The following is an 18,447-nucleotide window of genomic DNA, read 5'->3' as shown; positions in this document are numbered from 1 at the left end:
TTTCTTAGTATGTCTGTCCCTGTACATAAATGTGAAAAACTGTTGAGTAAATAATTAAAAAATAATTTTAAAAAATTAGTTATTTGTGTGTTTCTTTCAGAGGGTGTGTCAATCCATTAATCTAATCCACTTTATGTTTAAAACACAAAATCTCAGGGCTTACTTGATGGAATGTAACACAATTTGGCACAAAGTTTCACTTGGACTCAAGGATAAACTGAATTATTTTGATCTTGCTCGAAGGATAAAGGTTGTTGTCACCTCCTGTCTTTCCATTCATTTGTGCCTAACATCTCAGGAATGCTCCAGAGAAAACCAGAGGTGGGAGCAAGTCAGTGTTTTGCAAGTCACAAGTAAGTCTCAAGTCTTTGTCCTCAAGTCCTGAGTCAAGGCTGATAAGTTTCAAGTCAAGTCCCAAGTCCTAAACTTTGAGTTTCAAGTCTTTTGAGTGTTTTCAATAGTAATAATATGGAGGGATGTCCGATAATATCGGCCAGCTGATTATATCAACCCGATATTAGCATAATTACAGTCGTCCTCAAAATTATTCATACCCCTGCCATTTTTCGTAACTTTTTGTTTTTGTGATGAAATGAATGAGTTTTGTCAAGTTTGTTTGTGACTTATATGTGATACACAAGTGAGGAAATAAGAACAAATGATACTTGGAGAAATATTTTATTTCAGGAGTATTTTATTAGAGGATTTCTAAAAAACGCCATGTTCAAAATTATTCATACCCTAGGTTTATTAAGTCCAAAGTCTTTTCTTAATAGTCAATAGAGTAGCCTTTTTTCTTGATAATGGTTCCTGTAAGTGTCCACAGGTTCTCTTCTGTCTCCTGTGGGGTTTTGGTCCACTCTTCCTGGACCAAAGCCTCCAACTGGGTCCGGTTGGATGGTCTCTTACCCATCACTCTGGTCTTTAGCTCCCTCCACAGATCCTCTAAATGATTTAGGTTAGGACTTTGACTGGGTCATGTCCTTGAACCACTACTGCACTACCTTGGTGGTATGCTTGGGGTCAGTGTCCTGCTGGGACATCCAATCAGGACCAGTCTAGAGTTTCTCAGCACTTTCACGCTGTCATCCAGGACGTTGATATAATTATGTTAAATTCATGATGCCTTGTAACTTCATGAGGTTTCCAGTGCCACTAGCAGAGAAGCATCCCAGCATTATAGGTTATAACCATAGCATTATGTTGCCACCAAAATAACCGAAGTATGAAGGTATCACAGACAACCATCCAGCCAGTATTGCACAAAGGAGTTCTCCATGGATGCAGACACAGGAAGATAGCATGACTCAGGATGAAACATCAGGAGGATCATCTGGCATTTCCTAGAGCTCTTCTTAACCAAGATCCAAGCTTTTGGTCATCAATCCAGTGATTTGATGAAACAAAGATAGAGTTGTTTGGCCACATGGATGTTGACTGCATCTGAAGGAAGCAAGGAGAAGAACGCAAGCTGAACACAGCCTCAACCATCAAGCATGGTGGTGGCAACATAATGCTATGGGGTTGCTTTTCTGCTAGTGGCACCGAGAACCTCATCAAGATACAGGGCATCATGAAAAAGGAGGATTATATCAACATCCTGGATGACAATGTGGAAGTGTCTGCTGAGAAACTCTAGATTGGTCCTGACTGGACGTCCCAGCAGGACACTGACCCCAAGCATACCATCAAGGTAGTGCAGTAGTGGTTCAAGGACATGACCCAGTCAAATGTCTGACCTAAATCATATGGAGAATCTGTGGAGGGAGCCAAAGACTAGCGTGATGGGTAGGAAACCATCCAACCGGACCCAGCTAGAGGCTTTGGTCCTGGAAGAGTGGACCAAAACCCCACAGGAGACAGAAGAGAACCTGTGGACACTTACAGGAACCATTATCAAGAACAAAGGCTATTCTACTTACTATTAAGAAAAGACACTGGACTTAGTAAACCTAGGGTATGAATAATTTTGAACGTGGCATTTTTTGGAAATCCTCTAATAAAATACTCCTGAAATAAAGTATTTCTCCAAGTATCATTTGTTCTTATTTCCTCACTTGTGTATCACAAATAAGTCACAAACAAACTTGACAAAACTCATTCATTTCATCACAAAAACAAAAAGTTACAAAAAAATGGCAGGGGTATGAATAATTTTGAGGACGACTGTATGTAATATCTATACATATCGTTATCGTTTTTTCCTGAAATAATGAAAACCCAATAACATAATGGCTGGAGAATGGAGTAAACGCTTGTGGGGTCCTGAAACGTTTACTGGTATGCGATTAATGACCTCATCAAACCACACCGGGAGGCAAAACAACAACCACAGTGTATGGCTACAAACTTGCTGGCTTGCTGCTACACAAAATGTCTGTGGTCTGGAATTTTTTTTAAGTTTGACCTGTGGATACAAAATTTGCTATTTGCAATGAATGCAAGGTGCTTGTCATGCAAGGGGACCAAGACTTCGTCCTTCCACACCTCAAATTTAATCTCTCATCTCAAGAACCATTCAGAGGTACATGCAGCAATTGTGCAGCAAGTAATGCAAAACAACTAGGAAATGACACTGAAAAAAAAAACCACAACTATCGCTCAAAGAGTCAACAGAGAAAAAACAGAAATACAACAAGGAACACCCGAGAGCGAAAGTGATCAGTCAAAAAATCATTGAGTGCATCGCACTGGATCACCAGCCATTTTCCATCATGCAAGATGCTGGATTCAGAGAACTTGTGGAGTTCCTCGAGCCACGCTTTGCCATGCCCAATCGCAAGTATTTCTCAGATGTTTGCCTCCTCGAGTTAGACAGTGTTGTTCATAAACATCAAGTTAATTTCACAAGAGATATCTGGTCTTCAAGCATTAGCCATGTTAGCACGCTGAGTTTGACCGCTCAATGGCTAGATCTGGACTTTGCACTAAAAAAAGCTGTGCTTCATTCTCAAGAGTGTCATGGGTCTCACACGCACTTATTAATATATTACATTTAGATGACAGATTATATACACTTTTTAAATTTGCATTTATTTATCAAAACATGTTTGATAAAATAAGTGGACTGACAATATGTACAAAATGTACAAAAAGAGTTCTGATACTTCCATATTGTACTGTTAGCAACTTCCATTTAATGCATCTGCAACAATATTCTTTCTTTAAACTTTCTTTGCAGAATAAACATGATAAAATGTGGAAAAGTTAACTCATTGGTAGAAGTGCTGACATTTAATTTTTCAAACCACTAGAATAAGTACAATTCCAGGTTTATATCCAGTCCTAGTCTCATTGTGTGTGTGTGTGTGTGTGTGTGTGTGTGTGGGTGTGTGTGTGTGTGTGTGAGAGAGAGAGAGAGAGAGAGAGAGAGAGAGAGAGAAACATTCACTATCAACATTATCAACATTTCAATTAATAATAATAAAGGTTTGTGTAGAAACTACCTTTGGTAACATTTTTGCAGTGATTTTTTGCAGTTTACTGTTACCATCGTTCCTCCTTGATTAGTTTGATTGGCTGCCGACAGGTCACACAAGGACACCAAGGCAGTGAGGGAGAGTGGTGGACTGTGTCACTCAGTGAGGGAGGTATGAAATGACTTGTTTAGTACACTTTCTAAATGACACACTTTTTAATCTTAAAGTTTTGGGTAATGTATCAAGTATTTTCAAGTCCTAAGGCTGAAGTCTGAGTGAAGTCACAAGTCATTGGTGTTCAAGTCCAAGTCAAGTTGCAGGTCTTTTTACATTTTGTCAAGTCGGGTCTAAAGTCATCAAATGAATGACTCGAGTCCAATTCATGTGACCCAAGTCCACATCTCTGGGGAAAATTCTCAACTCTCAGAGTTGAGTTGGAGTGAGGAACAGATTATATTTTGGTGACCAGAGGTCAAAGTTGTTGTACTCTCATAAAACAATTTTGGTTTGGTTCCCATGACAACATGATACAAATGACACATCAGCCACAAATAGGTCCTCTCATAAGCATTCCCATAAGGAACATAATCCCCTTTATTGGTACCACCAGATGCACACCATAATACACTTTCTTTTCAAATAGTTTACAGTACAACATAACTTAATTTCCTCACATCTCCCATAATTTCCCATACATACAGTATGTATTGTAAATATTTCTTTGAGCTGGTGTTTTGCTCTCCTCTGGTGGTGTTACTCATCCTTTGTTTTACTTCAGAAAGCTCAACATGTAGATTTCACGGACGTTTACGTGCTTAACTATCCAAAAACTCTTTTATTTAGAAATCAGTGGTGATACTTTTGCAACAGAGAAGTGTAGTTACACTAGTAAAATTACATAGTGGTAAGATTACATAACAATGTACCCTGTTTTAAGTTTACTTTTTTCACAGCTATGATTTCAGCACAGTGCTTCTATTTTGGTGATGGTGATAATACTGGTGACCATTCCTACAGGTGTGTATTTGTGTTCACTTGTGGCTTTAAATAGAAGCCTCGTGTCAGTGAAAGTGAATACAAGCAGAAGTACACTTCATGCATCATCTGTTTCTATGGATTTTTCAATATCCAGAAATAACACTATTCCACAGCCTTTACTGTCATGTATAATGCAAATGTTATACAGTCTGTCACTGGACACAGAGACATCATTTTACATCTTGCAACACAAGAAGATTTTTAAAGATTTTTCCTTTATCAACAGACTGTATCAAGGTTATGGGCATACTCCTTTGTGACAGGTACTATCATAATGCTGCCATGCATGCTGAAGATTTGTGACTGCAGTAATCCACTCTCCAGGCTCTGAAAGAAATCTGGGGGCCATGTTCACGTCATTGCATTAGAAATTTTGTGAGCCTCAAAAATGTAAAATAATACTAGGCATTGAAAACAGTTTAGGCCTTAAATTCAATTATATAATGTAATTGCAATGAAACATTAGATTGCATTATTAATTTAGTGTAGGGTAATAATAATACAGATACACAAGTAAAATTTGACACTTGCCATTTTAAAATCCTCTCACTGCTTCCCACCTTGTAAATAAAGCTAACATTAGTTTAACTAGTCAGAAGTGTTGAGTCCACCTTTTCTTCAGTCAAAGCTTGTTTTTCAATGGGTTGAATTGAAATAATGTTGTCATTTTATTTAGGGAAGCGTTTTTGTCTCCTAAAACTGCTGCTTTGATCAGTGAATTTGTCGGTTTGAATGCAAAATTATGTATTACAGCACGACAATGACAAAACAGCACAAGCTGGTGGACTGCTCTTCCTGTCACTGAAGTCTGGAAGGTTTAAGAGGGTTCAGGGCTGCAGTTGCCCATGGGAAAAGATTGCATGACGCAAGACAAAGCAGTGAAAAATATTCTAAATATAGTGAACACTTAAATGGATATTGATTTTTTTTTTTTTTTTTTTTAGGCAAGCGTTTCTTAAGTGGTAAAACCAGTACACAAAAACACAGAACCCTTTCAGAACCTCATATGGTTCTACATAGGTGTCTTGTGATTTCAGAGTCATAGAGTTCCTGACTCTTACATCTCCATCTGGACATTTATTCCCCTTTTCCACCAAAAAAAAACCTGGTGCTACATTCAGAGGCAATGAAAACGCAACACCAGTTTGGATTCAAATATTTTGTGACTTTTATTTTAACAATTCAAATATGTTGGGTGGGTTGACTTTGATGAATTAAATGTTGTAATGGGCCGATTTGGACAATAATAAGCAGATGCATTAAACAAAACAAGCACAAGTTGAAAATGAAAAATCACAACAAGAATGAACGAAACACACATTTTTCATCAAATCTGTAAAACCTCAGTCATATCCTCAGTATCACGAATCTGTACGTCTTCCTGTGATTATTCACCTGAATCTCTTACATCGCGGTGAACAATTTCGAAGTGCCATCCACCACAAACAATCCATTTGTTTACAGAGCCGAGAGGTAACTCAGGCATCTTCGGAATTTTGTTGCAACGTGCATTGTGGGAAACTGAAGTTTGCGCAGCTACCTAGCAGCAGCAGGGGCAGTGCAGCCATATGATATTATATGGCTGCGACAAACACGACATGGAAACGGCTGAAATGCGGAAACGGCTGGAGGAATATGCATAGAGGGAAGGGAGTTCCTGCCATTTCCGCATCGTGTCTGTAGCAGCTGCTGCTGCCAGGTGGCTGCACGAACCTCCATTTCCCACAATGCATGTCGCAACAAAATTCCAAAGATGCCTGAGTTACCTCCCGATTCTGGTTGTAAACACATGGTTTGTTTATGGTGGATGGCACTTCGAAATTGTTCACCGCAATGTAAGAGATTCAGGTGAGTAATGACAGACTTACAGATTCGTGATACTTAGGCTATGACTGAGGTTTTACAGATTTGATGAAAAATTGGTCACGAAAGTCTCCCGCAGCTTTAACTGGTTCCAATCTGGTGCCTCCAAAGTATCGATCAGATCAGACACCGATCACCACAGTCTTGGCCTGTTTCTGACTTACAGTATCATACAGTGGGTGGAGTTAGACTTAAAAAGGGGGTAAAATTACTCCTTAATACAGAAAACTGGTCATTTAATGCACGCCAAAGTATCTAAGTATATGGGATGTGTGGACTTGTCTCATGTGGTCAAATTATATCTAATATACTGTTGAGCAGCAGGGGGTCATTAGGACCAGCAAGGCCTTGTAACCTAAAGAATCACAATGACTGACCTACATTTACATCCTACATTTTTACTTTTGTTCCATGATGTATTAAATTATTCCATATAGTCTATTCTCTTTATTTTCTTGTTTTTCTCTTGGTGGCACTCCATCATTTCACCATCATGTGTTGTTGGGTAAAAGAAATCTCCCTCGAGGCCTCACCACCACTAATGAGTATCTCATTTATTAGACATGTACGCTTTTTTCTGTGCTCTTTAAACTTCTGTGAAAAGTGCAACAAGATTTTTGGTATTTTTTCTCATAAGTGTTACAGCAGGCATAGAAAGTGAAGAAGGAGGTTTGCCGTTGGTTGATTTTATTAGACAATTTGCAAGCTTGACTGCTGCTCATTTTTCAAGTAAGATGAGATGAAACACTGTGAACAGGCCAATGGACCCAAAAATACAAAAGGTATCCGTCCTACAATTTGTAGCGTTTCCAATTGATCTGTCTGTTCATATCACTGTGATTTTATTATCTTTAACAGTGGTGCACATGCTGTTGTTTGGCTCTCAGATATGACCTTATTTTATTTCATTTTTGAAGTGAAATGCATCTTGTTTGTTCTGTTGATTTTACACTTACCTGGGCCTACTTGAACCATGACAATGTGTGATGACATTGTAAATTCCTGGAAAAGCATGAACACTACATTTCATTTAACTGATCACAGGCATTAAAATGATAATCCCGTGTGTTGGAGTGACAGAAGTTCAAGATGTGATTATATTTAATAAAAATCATGTCTAGGAATGAAGTGAGATGCATCAGTTCTAATACAATGTCATTATAGCAACAACTATTTGCAGAAACAATATTTATTTTCAAGAAATGCAATCAATAATATATGCTGAGTAATTTAATATTCACAGGGAGATTGACTCTTTCTCTCTAAACTGTTTCTCCAGCACATCTCTCATCTCCTCTGCTGTGAGTGAACAATTCCCAGTAAGCCTCGTGGGCATGGAAGTCAACCTTTAGCCCACCACCAAGACTTATGTGTGTAATGAAAGCTGAAAGTCACACATCACGAAAGGACTGATTTAAGGCTACATCCAGGCCTGGGTTTGTTTTGTTTTATCTTGTCTTTGGCCACAGATGTTTTTGACCTATTAAGTTTGTTAAAGGGCCTGTTTTTTAGACGTTATAAATAGACAGGGTGCTGTCAGGCCATAGTGCTGACTACTGCACTACCATACTGCTCTGATGAGAACCAGGAAATTGCACTGCGTCATATTGTTTTGCATCATGTTACGCTAAATCATCTCAGTTGACATTGTGTTGAATCAATATCATAGTTTCAAATTGTACTGCGTCAATAGGGGTGAGTTATGTTATTTCACAGATGTAATTAGTTTGCATGTATTAGATTGTTGGCAATGCATTAGGATGCATGTCACATTGGCTTAACAATGGAAATGCACATCCCTTATGAATCAGAAATGGAACTATTAAACCCTGTCAAACATTTTCAAAACAAAATCATTTGACAGCATTGTTAGTATAGTGTACTTTATCATCCCCAACTATAGTTAGGCTGTCTGTCTGGAACTCCTTGACACACAAAAGGTGGACTCAAATGCACAACTCACAAAAAACTGAAGATTTAAACAAAAGTATTTTAATAATGAAAAAATGGTTAACAAAAGGTGCTCACAAGGAGGATGTAAAAAAAAAAAAAAAAAAAAAAAACTACAATCAATTCTCTATGATGAACAAAAGAGAAAAACTTGAAGCATAAATTTTGACAAACGTGGAAAAACCTGGTAGACAGCTTGACATGAAACCAATGACAGAATCAGACAAACTGGCACAAGACAAAGGGAGACAGGACTATTTATACATGAGGTAGGGGAACACAGGTGACAACAATCAGGAGTGGGGCTAACAGTCACACTGGCAGGAAAACACACAAAGGGAAGAAGTCAGGGTCTGAAACAAGAGGGAAGAGATGTGTACAAAATAAAACAGGACGTGCAAGACAGCACAAAATGTGAAACTCTAACTTAACATAAAGTGACAAATGAAAAAAAGACAAAACACTGAAAACCAAACACGAGACATGAAACACTAAACATTAACATAATTAGCACATCTGACGAGACAGGACATAAACCTGTTAATTTGCAGCAAAAACTGCACTTTACTCCAGATCTCAAACTCCACCTGGCTGCAACTGTTCAGCCTTCCCTTCCCTCCCCTCTCTGACCCTCCTTCATTCCCTCTAATTCTGCCACTCCTTCCTACCTGCAGTTTTCCCTCCAATAATCACATTCACCTGACAGACACACCTACTTCCCATCAGTCTCAGCATACACACCAGCCACTCCTCTTCAGCTAGCGCGCCTGTTTTCTCCTTGTGTTTCTTTATGTTGAACCCTGATTTTGGACTTTATCTTTGTTGCTGTGGATTCTCAGACTCCCTGATTTTAAAGCCAACCTGCCCACTGGCCTTCAAGCTGTTGTGTTCTGTCTCCAAGTCTGTGACACATCAAGAAGGGTTCCCTCCTCCCATTGTATTTCCTCTCTATGAAGTTAATGTCTTATTTGATGCATAAACTCTTAATGGGCCTCAAACACCAAGTCACCCAGTCATTGGAGTTTCCTGTCCAGGTTTTTGCATCTAATTATTACCTCCGCCAAGGAGGTTGTGTTTTTGCCAGGGTTTGTCTGTCTGTCTGTTTGTTTGTCTGTCCGTTAGTGTGCAACATAACTCAAAAAGTTATTGACAGATTTTGATGAAATTTTCAGGGTTTGTTGGAAATGGGATAAGGAAGAAATGATTAAATTTTGGTGGTGATCGGGGGTGGGGGGGCCCACGGGGGGCCACTGATCAGCCTTGGCGGAGGTCTGCGCTCTCCGAGTGCTTCTAGTTCTTCACTGAAATTCAGGTGAGTACTGCTACATTTCACCAAAGATTGTTAGTACTTGATGTGTAAGCTTAGATATTGACTATTAATGTCATTTTTTTGGTGAGTTGTAAACTTTGACAATACTGCATGTGAATATCACAACTCGCTTTTCCATTGGACATCTGCGCAAAATATTACCGATTTTTACTAAATGTCGAAAAACAGAAGTGCGTAATGTCGGTTTTTCCATTAAATCACAAATGCGATGATTTGTTTATTTATTATCATGTGATGACATGAGAAGTCATTCCATAAACATGGCGACGAACGTAAATATGGTGTTGATTTACATATATTACCCCTCTATCTCATACTACATTAAAAAGTGATTGGGTTTCTTGGTGTGTCCACACATACCGCAACATGTTTCTTCTTCTTCTTTGCTTGTTGTAACGTCCGTCAACATCCGGTTTTTTAATTCACCTGACTCTAATTGTGAAAAAAGGTCTTTCAATTGCAGTTTTGTGTGATATACCATTACAAAAACACCTCTTTCCAGCGCAAAAACTTTTAATCGAAGAAATGAGACTTTTGGCAAAATTGTCGTTTTTCCATTAGGTAAGTTTTTATGTGCAAGTTATATTTGCACAATTTGAGGGTCAATGGAAAGCGACTACTATCGTGTTTTCCTTGCTGCTTGTAGAAACTGTGATATGTGCGTGCAGTATACAGTATAATTTAATATGTGATTTTCTTTCACATAGTAGCTGAGTGGGTATGGCTGAAGTACTTGTGCATGTACTTGCTGCATGGCATGTTGTGGTAAATTGCTGGATGATCTCAGTTGTTGTTGTTGCCGTAAGTGGTTTTTGACACCTTTTCCTCCAGAAAGTTTCGAGGTTTGCAGGAGCCTGGGTCTATGTTTCATTAGCTTTGGCAGATACAGACCCTCCTCCTGCTGAAATAGATTTCCATTCATCTAAGCCTGTGGCAGGCCAATAACAAGTGTTTATCTGATGCGAGTGCAAGTGTGATATGATGACTGACGGAGGAATGCCATTGATGTAGTTTTGTTTGCAACCAAGACAGCTAAAGAATGTAATTAACAAAGTTGTAGAATACTTTTGAAGAGTAACTTAACCCCAGAGTGTTGGCAGCAGTGCTTCTACCCAGGGTATTAAAAAACTCTTGAACTTGAAAAATGAATCAGACAAAACCAGATTATTCCGAAGCTGTACGAGTTTGAGGCTTTGAAATAGGCAGCTGGTTTTATAACAGCTGGTACTTCAGATACAGAGGCACAGGATGTGTCTGACAGTTAGATGATGCTACCGTATTTATGAGTATTTATTCTACAGAAACTATGAACATACATAAGAAATAACCACATTCTCTTCACTTTTGAGTGTACTATTTGTATGCATCCACTTGTCAGTAATAGTCCTCATCACTGTTGGAGAAATATTAGGTTTTAAAGACTGATACAGTGAGCAGCATATAACAATGTGTAGAGTTTAAATATTTGGCATAAATATTGCATATACACGACAGAGTGGTGCAGTGGATAGTATTCATGCCTCACAGCAAAGTCCTGGGTTTGATTCCAACACCAGTCGATGGGGATGGGACCTTTTTGTGTGGAGTTTGCATGTCCTCCCTGTGTCTGCGTGGGTTCTCTCTACCCCGACTTCCTCCCACCATCCAAAGACATGCACTGATAGGTTAATCAGTTAATCTAAATTGCCCATAGGTGTGAGAGTGATTGTTTGTCTCTATATGTTCAGCCCTGTGATGAACTGGTGACATGTCCAGGGTGTACCTTGCCTTTGCCCATAAGTAGCTGGGATAGGGTCCAAGCAACCCCCGTGACCCTAGTGAGGATAAAGTGGGAATGAATTCATTCATTCATAGTGCTGTACGTTACACATCTCAGTTCTGGACACACTGGTATGACTGCCTCTTGAAAGTATAGAGGCTTTTTTTAAATTTATCTGTTTGCTTTTTAATGTGGGCCATGAGTCTGTAATAAAGCTTTTCTATCTATCTATCTATCTATCTATCTATCTATCTATCTATCTATCTATCTATCTATCTATCTATCTATCTATCTATCTATCTATCTATCTATCTATCTATCTATCTATCTATCTATCTATCTCACAACTAAATGTCCATATACGTTCTCTTTAATGACATCTAGTCGTCATAGTATATGTACAGGATGCTTCTGCACAACACTTGACTTTTATAGAAACTCAACATCACATTCCCTGTTTTTGACAGTTTTAGATGAGCTGAGATCTTTTTAAAGGGATTTGTTGAATTTGCTGAAATATTCTTCATATCATAAGTCCTGTATATCAAAGCGGCTGGGCTGTGATTCACTTGTTCACACTGTGACTGCCCTCTGCAGCTTTTCTATTCCAAGGCTATTTGCTCACACATCCCTTAATTTGCATAGCAGTATGTTGTGAGTTGTGTGCTGCATTGCTAATGTATTATGGCCTGCTGCTGCTTTTGAGTTTCATTATGTCGTTCTGGAGTTTGCATTCTCACATGTTCATCTCTGTTGTGCTGAGCTTGGTGTTTATTCTTTTGGAAGGAATGATTAGATCAGCTGCAAAGTTACCAAATATTAGCCCTGTGTATTTTTAGCTCACCGGCCAATAGGCCATGAGCTATTGTGAAGGAGCCGTGTCTGGCGTCGTCTTCGTTAGCACTTCATCATCTACTCTGACTAAACTACTGGTCGGATTAATTTCAGATTTTACATGCATTTCCTTGGGACAATGTCTACAAAGTTTGGTCACAGTTTTGAAAAATGTCAATTTTTTTTTTTTTTTTTTGTGCCAAATTTTGAAACATTAAAAATTTGCCGTTACCTATAATGGGCCACATTTTAATGGCTTATAACATCGAAATATATTAGAGATATCAATATAGTTACTATCGGGCACTGATAGGAAGTCAAATATGGACTTTCATTTAATCAGTTGAGTTGTCCTCCAGTCAAAGTGCCACCCATTTCTATTGGGAAATTGATCTCCTGCATCAAGACCACAGGACTCTAACATAGCAACGAACCTGACAACTTCACAAATTCAGCGTATTCATTCTTGATAGAACATGCTGGTGAGATACAGGGACATTGGTCCTATTTTTTTGCTGTAATTACTCTGGACATTGAAGTAGAACAGAGCAACGTTTGTGTGTATGTTTGTTAAAATGTACATGAATACACCTTCTTTGCTGCATGACTGAACATTTAGAATTCTGTATCACTTTACGTAGGTTTAGAGGTAATGAGTAGTATTGGAAAACCCAGTTAGCTTTGCAAAGTCACACAGTTCACACAAACAACACTTCTGTGACCTTTTAACAAAGTTTTAGTTCTGTAACAGGAGCATGTGAGTTGGTCCTTTGGCAAATTTGCCCAGCTGCGTTTATAAATCTTGATCATAGGGAAAAAAATCCCCTTTGTTCATACCTCAGCTAAAGGCTGACTTTAATGGCTTTAAGGTGTGTTAAACTGATCCATACTACACCACTACCCTTGAACTCAGTGGGTTTGAATTTCCAGCAGTTGCTGACTCAGTTCTACAGTTTGTCTCTACTTTTCATTCAGGCCAGCCTAGCACTTTAACATGGTGTTTACTGGGGAAGTCTGTTAAATGGGTGCACTCGAAGGTGGATTTGTGGCTCAAAAAACCTGGAGAACACAAATCCTTCCCTCATTTGTGTGTGTTGGTTTCATTAACTGTTGAGTTTTATTTTGACTTCCATTTGTGCCTTTCGCAATAAAATGTCAAAACAGGCATCATGTGATTTTTATCAGAGCATTTAATGTAGAAGAAACTCAGTAAAATGGCTTACAGTTTGAGTCACATCATGTTAAGTGAGTCATAATGCTGGAAGGTCTCAGAGCGTCTGTGTCTGTGTCAGCACAATTTTGACTAATTGAGATGTTTTTAACTGGTAGCTACAGTTGAGGAATAGTCTCATCTCCACATTAAATATCTCAACAAGTTGATAGGACCAATATTTTCTGAGATACTAGTCATTTTGGAATACAATTGCCTTACAATCATGGAAGCGCAGTACCACGCTGCATGATGGGAAATGAAACAGGAATGCTACATTTACTCCTGTATTCCTGACATATTGTGGACTGAGTGTGTACTGAGAGACAAGTAAGGTACATCCCGGTACTTACGGAGAACTCCCACCACATACGGCGGAGAAAAAGAATGTGCTGCTGAGCCCTCATTTCAAGGGCCCCAGTGATACGATTCATTGTTTAATTAGATTTAACAAGACAATAAAAAATTCAAAATGAGCTACATACTATATGTAATAAAATATAAATATAATATATGAATATAAAAGAGAATATTATGGATTTCTATTGAAAGACATGCATGTAATGTTAAGCATTAATGGTTGCCTAACAAAAGGGATATGAAACCATCTACTGGTGAACAAATAAAATAAAAAATTTACAGATTTAATCTGAATCCAAACATTGTAGGAATGTTTAATCTAACTGAAGTGGAAAAGCCAACAAACATTAACATAGGGATCACCTTTTTAAAAATGTACTGTTCACATGCTGTCAAAATCAAGTAAAAATGTTCAAAACAGAGTCATACATCAACCCATGTTTTGCATTCTGGGTTTTGTGTATTTGCATGCCTTATATCTTGTCTATCTTAAGACATTTAATATTTATAGAATGTTTTTCTGGATACATTATTGGGTTTCTCAGTGGATTTCTGTGTAAAATATGCAACACTCACGGAGAGGGGCGGGGGGGGGGGCACTACAAACAAAACATATTTGGGAGGATTTACATGAAATGAACTTTTCTTTGCAAACAGAAAAAGTGTTTAATGTTACTGAAGTCAATATCAGGTCAAAATGTGGTTTGGCACAATCAATCATACTTGAGTGTGTCTGTTTTTCCTCCCCATTTGAAATCACCTGTGTAATTTATCAATTCATAGTAACAGTCAAGTTTCATTTCATCAAACATTTCTCAAAATGAGAAGCTCAAAATTTAAACCCCCAACAAACCTGAACTTACAGCGCATCAGCCACCAGGTCATGGTCATTTATCTTCTGAGAAAATGATGGAACAGTGTTGGTATGACAGGTGGCTTATATTGTGAAGATAAAATAATATTGAGAAAATATAATGAACAAAATGCGAATTACAGGAGTTTTATCTTATTTTAAACCATTACTTTAACAGTAATTTTAGACACAAAACAGCAAGTAATATCTTAACAGCAAAGAATTAAAAATGTATGTGCGATGACAACATATGCATACAAAATGATGATGATTAGCTCAGTTTTAATCCAGTGTGTGTGAATATTTGATGCGCTCCGTGCTTATACACCTTCCATAAACACACATTTGTCCGCTGTCATGTGCAATAACCAGTGATGATGTTGGTCCACAGGCGCTACAAGCCATGAGCTCGCTGACAATCCATGTGTGGCGGTGCCGTGCGCCCATGTCTGCTGTCTGTGCAGATCTGCCATCAACATGTAACATTAAAGAAAATGTCAGATATGCAAGGACACTGCAGCACGCCTCCGTCTCTGTGGTTACAGTGAGCCCAGTGTCCACGGGTGTTGTGCTAATGGAAATTCAAGTTCATGCTCTACATACTGTATACTATCAGGCAATTACATTTCACTTATTTTATGATTTAAATTTATTTAGTGGGTGTTGATTCACAGCAACACCAACAGGCAGACCTGGAGTGGAGGTGATAAAAAACAGAGCTGATGTCAGTGAAATGCAAATTGACCAAATGGAGGAAAAGAAGTGATACTGTCCAGTAGGGATGAGACTGACAGATGGCTGAAACGCCCTATTTCTCTAGGAAGGAATATGAAATATCCCGAGAGGCAGGTGTTTATTTAGTTTGGAGATATTTCATTATTCTGGTCTCAAAACCTGCATGCACTCATAAAAACCAGGCGAGTACATTTTATTTAGGAGTACACAGTTGTGTGGGTGGAAAACTAACCTTGTGAGAAAGTAATTCAGTCCAGCAGGTACATTATGAGCATGAAGCTGTGACAAGAGATCAGTGGCAGCCAACGCTCACTCACCAAGGCAACTTGTGATCGAGGACACTGTCTAATGTCTCACCTCCTTTAACTCATGTCTTTGAATGCTGACTGATCTTTGACTGCCAGGCTGGATTGATATTTGCCTTTCCATTTAGTCAATCGTTGCCAACCTACAATGTTCTAGAGGAAGTTAATCCTATAGAAATGCGGTCTGAAGTAAGAAGCTCTTTTGTAACAAAGCCAACCAACATCTCTCAGGTTACACTGCCTTTGAGTAATTGAACTTCAAAGTCACCAAGGTTGCTATTTTTACTTCTTTTTTTATTTTTTTTGTGGTTTGCTCCTGGTTATAGAGGGTATGCATGTGATGTCACCGCTGTTACGCCCACCGACTGGCAGAAAGAGGGAGATGAGTGGCAGCGTTGGCTTCAATACCGTCTACACTTAAGAACAGTATTTAATAAAAATGGGGAAGAGTTGTTGTGCGATTGATTGTATGAACAAGTTTGAAAAGCAGTCGGAGCTATCGTTTTACAGGCTAGCAAAACCCAAAGAATAGAGAAGTAGATGGATCCACAAATCCAGGTTTCGTTGCCCGGATTTGTGGATTCCATTTCGTGTCAGGTAACATTAATTTATGTTGTATTTTTGGGTAAAATCAGACCTTAAATTACGTATTGTTTTGGCAAACATTACTTCTTAGTAAAGCTTTTGTTACCATCTTTCGTGGTTTTTGTCTTCATTGTATGATTATGAACCTTGTGCTCCTACATGATTTGTAAAAGAACTTAAACTGAGGCTAACCCAGTGTTTCAAATATGGGGGTACTCCAGCACAAAGCTACAACAGCGAATTAGAGCCACATAAGAAAATAAAAACACTCGTCACTACGAGTATAAAGTCGTAATATTATGAGAATAAAGTAGTTGTAAAGAAACTCATAATTTATGAAAATAATGTCATACTTCTATGAGATTAAAGTCATCATATTCCAAGAATAACGCCATAATATGTCGAGTCAATAATGTCATGGGAAAATATCATACTTTACCCGAATAAAGTCGTACCCTGCTTGTACAAAGCAGCAGTATCTGTGTTGTATAAAGTATTTCATATTAACTATACTTAAATACCCAAAGTACCAGTAGATCATGTATATATTCACTGGGGTCAGTACACGGTCTATTGTAAATGAACTTTGGATCAGCTGATTCTCTGCGTAGTTTTGGACCCTGGTTGTCAGTAATGATGAAACCGTGTATATTTGTTTCATGTAAAAAGAGTGATAATCCCCTACATCCTGAAAGTCAGGATATGCCATTTCTGTCCACATGTCAATGTTCGTGGACCACTTGTTCTTTGGTAGCTCATACAGATCTATATGGAGTCCAGTTGTCCTTAATTTAATTTCATATTCCACATTTTTCCTGGTCTCGCTGTGTTTACTGCTATACTCTGTCATGTCGAGCAAGGTTGGTTTTAGAGGGGCATGGCCGGGGGTGGGGGGGCATAAATGCATACTCTCTATTGTGATATTGGACTATTTGTTCTTTAAATTCACTGATTTTCTTCTATTGTTACTGTTTGTTGTTGTTGTTACTGTTCTGTTTTTGCCTGTTGTTTGTTTCTATTTTAGAATCTGTATCGGTGTTTGTGTGTAACCCCTGCCCTGTTCTCCCTTCAGGTAATACAGTACATAAAAGTAATACAGTAATAAAAGAATTAAATCCAACCAATAGGGGAAACTGATCTAAGGTTCAAAACCCTCTTAGATCAAGACTGTCAAGCAACTCGTAGCACCAGTTCACTTACAGTTGCAGAAAGAATTATTAAACCATCCTTGTTTTCTTCAATTTCTCATTCATTTTAATGCCTGGTACAACTAAAGGTACATTTGGTTGCACAAGTAAAATGATAACAACAAAGATAGTTCATAAGAGTTTAATTTCCGAGCTGATACCTAGCCATTTTCCATGTTTTCTTGATAATAACCAAAATTGCTTCAGTTCTTACATCAGTATCTATGCCATTATACTGCCAAAGCATTCCATGTTTTCTTTTCTGTCTGTTTTAGTCACATGATACACACAGGAGGTAGCACTGGATTGCATAACCATTGTTTTTGATGACTTTTGATGGTCTAATAATTTTTTCCGCGACTGTATTGGAGGCCAGATTACTTAGTCAGAATTTAGTCTGATATGTGTAGGATTTTTGAGTTACTTATGGGATCGGACATAGGAATTTAGGGTAGGTAGAAGGATGGGGTAACAGAGTAGGAGATTATAAATTAATCTTCATCCCACTCCTTTTTGAATGTTTTCCTTTCTTTTTCTATAAATCTTTTTGTGGTTTGTTTGGAATGTGATATTCACAATAAATAAACAAACAAACAAACTGCTGAACAGGACAGGGTTGAAGAAGAAAAAAAAAAAAAAGAGAAATGATGCCTGAAGTAGGAAGCTCATTTGTAACAAAGCCAACCAACATCCTTAAATTGATGATTGTTTTTTGGAGAAATGGGAATGACTTCCACTTATTGTTCAGGGCTAATCATAACAATAGTTGACACAAAGGCTTATTGCTGAAAAAGGGGGTCAGTTACTGCACATTTTCACATCCTTTTACATTAACACAAGTATGGAAGATTGGATTTTTTTTTTCCCCACAGGGTTCTCTTTAACTACACATCTGTAATAAATTACAAGACCATTCCAAATCTACATATTTGAACCCCCTTGTGAACCTCTGGGATGTGATCCAAAGCAAAACAGACGGTAACAAATAGAGACACTTGTTTATGCTGTTTCCTGGCACA

The 18,447-nt window shown here is 38.2% G+C and overlaps 1 long non-coding RNA gene across 1 annotated transcript; it reads left to right on the top strand.

Annotated features, from left to right (window-relative positions):
* Positions 1-2,630: 2,630 nt before the first annotated feature.
* Positions 2,631-18,099, top strand: LOC115432928 (uncharacterized). Its single transcript, XR_003937271.1, has 3 exons — positions 2,631-2,837; positions 8,568-8,569; positions 18,089-18,099. It is a non-coding gene; the product is annotated as an uncharacterized LOC115432928 (long non-coding RNA).
* The last annotated feature ends 348 nt before the right edge of the window (positions 18,100-18,447 follow it).

Source organism: Sphaeramia orbicularis, chromosome 14 (assembly GCF_902148855.1).
Source record: "Sphaeramia orbicularis chromosome 14, fSphaOr1.1, whole genome shotgun sequence".
Lineage (NCBI taxonomy): Eukaryota > Metazoa > Chordata > Actinopteri > Kurtiformes > Apogonidae > Sphaeramia > Sphaeramia orbicularis.
The sequence above is the reverse complement of the archived record's forward strand: the minus strand, read 5'-3'. Positions and strand labels throughout refer to the sequence as shown.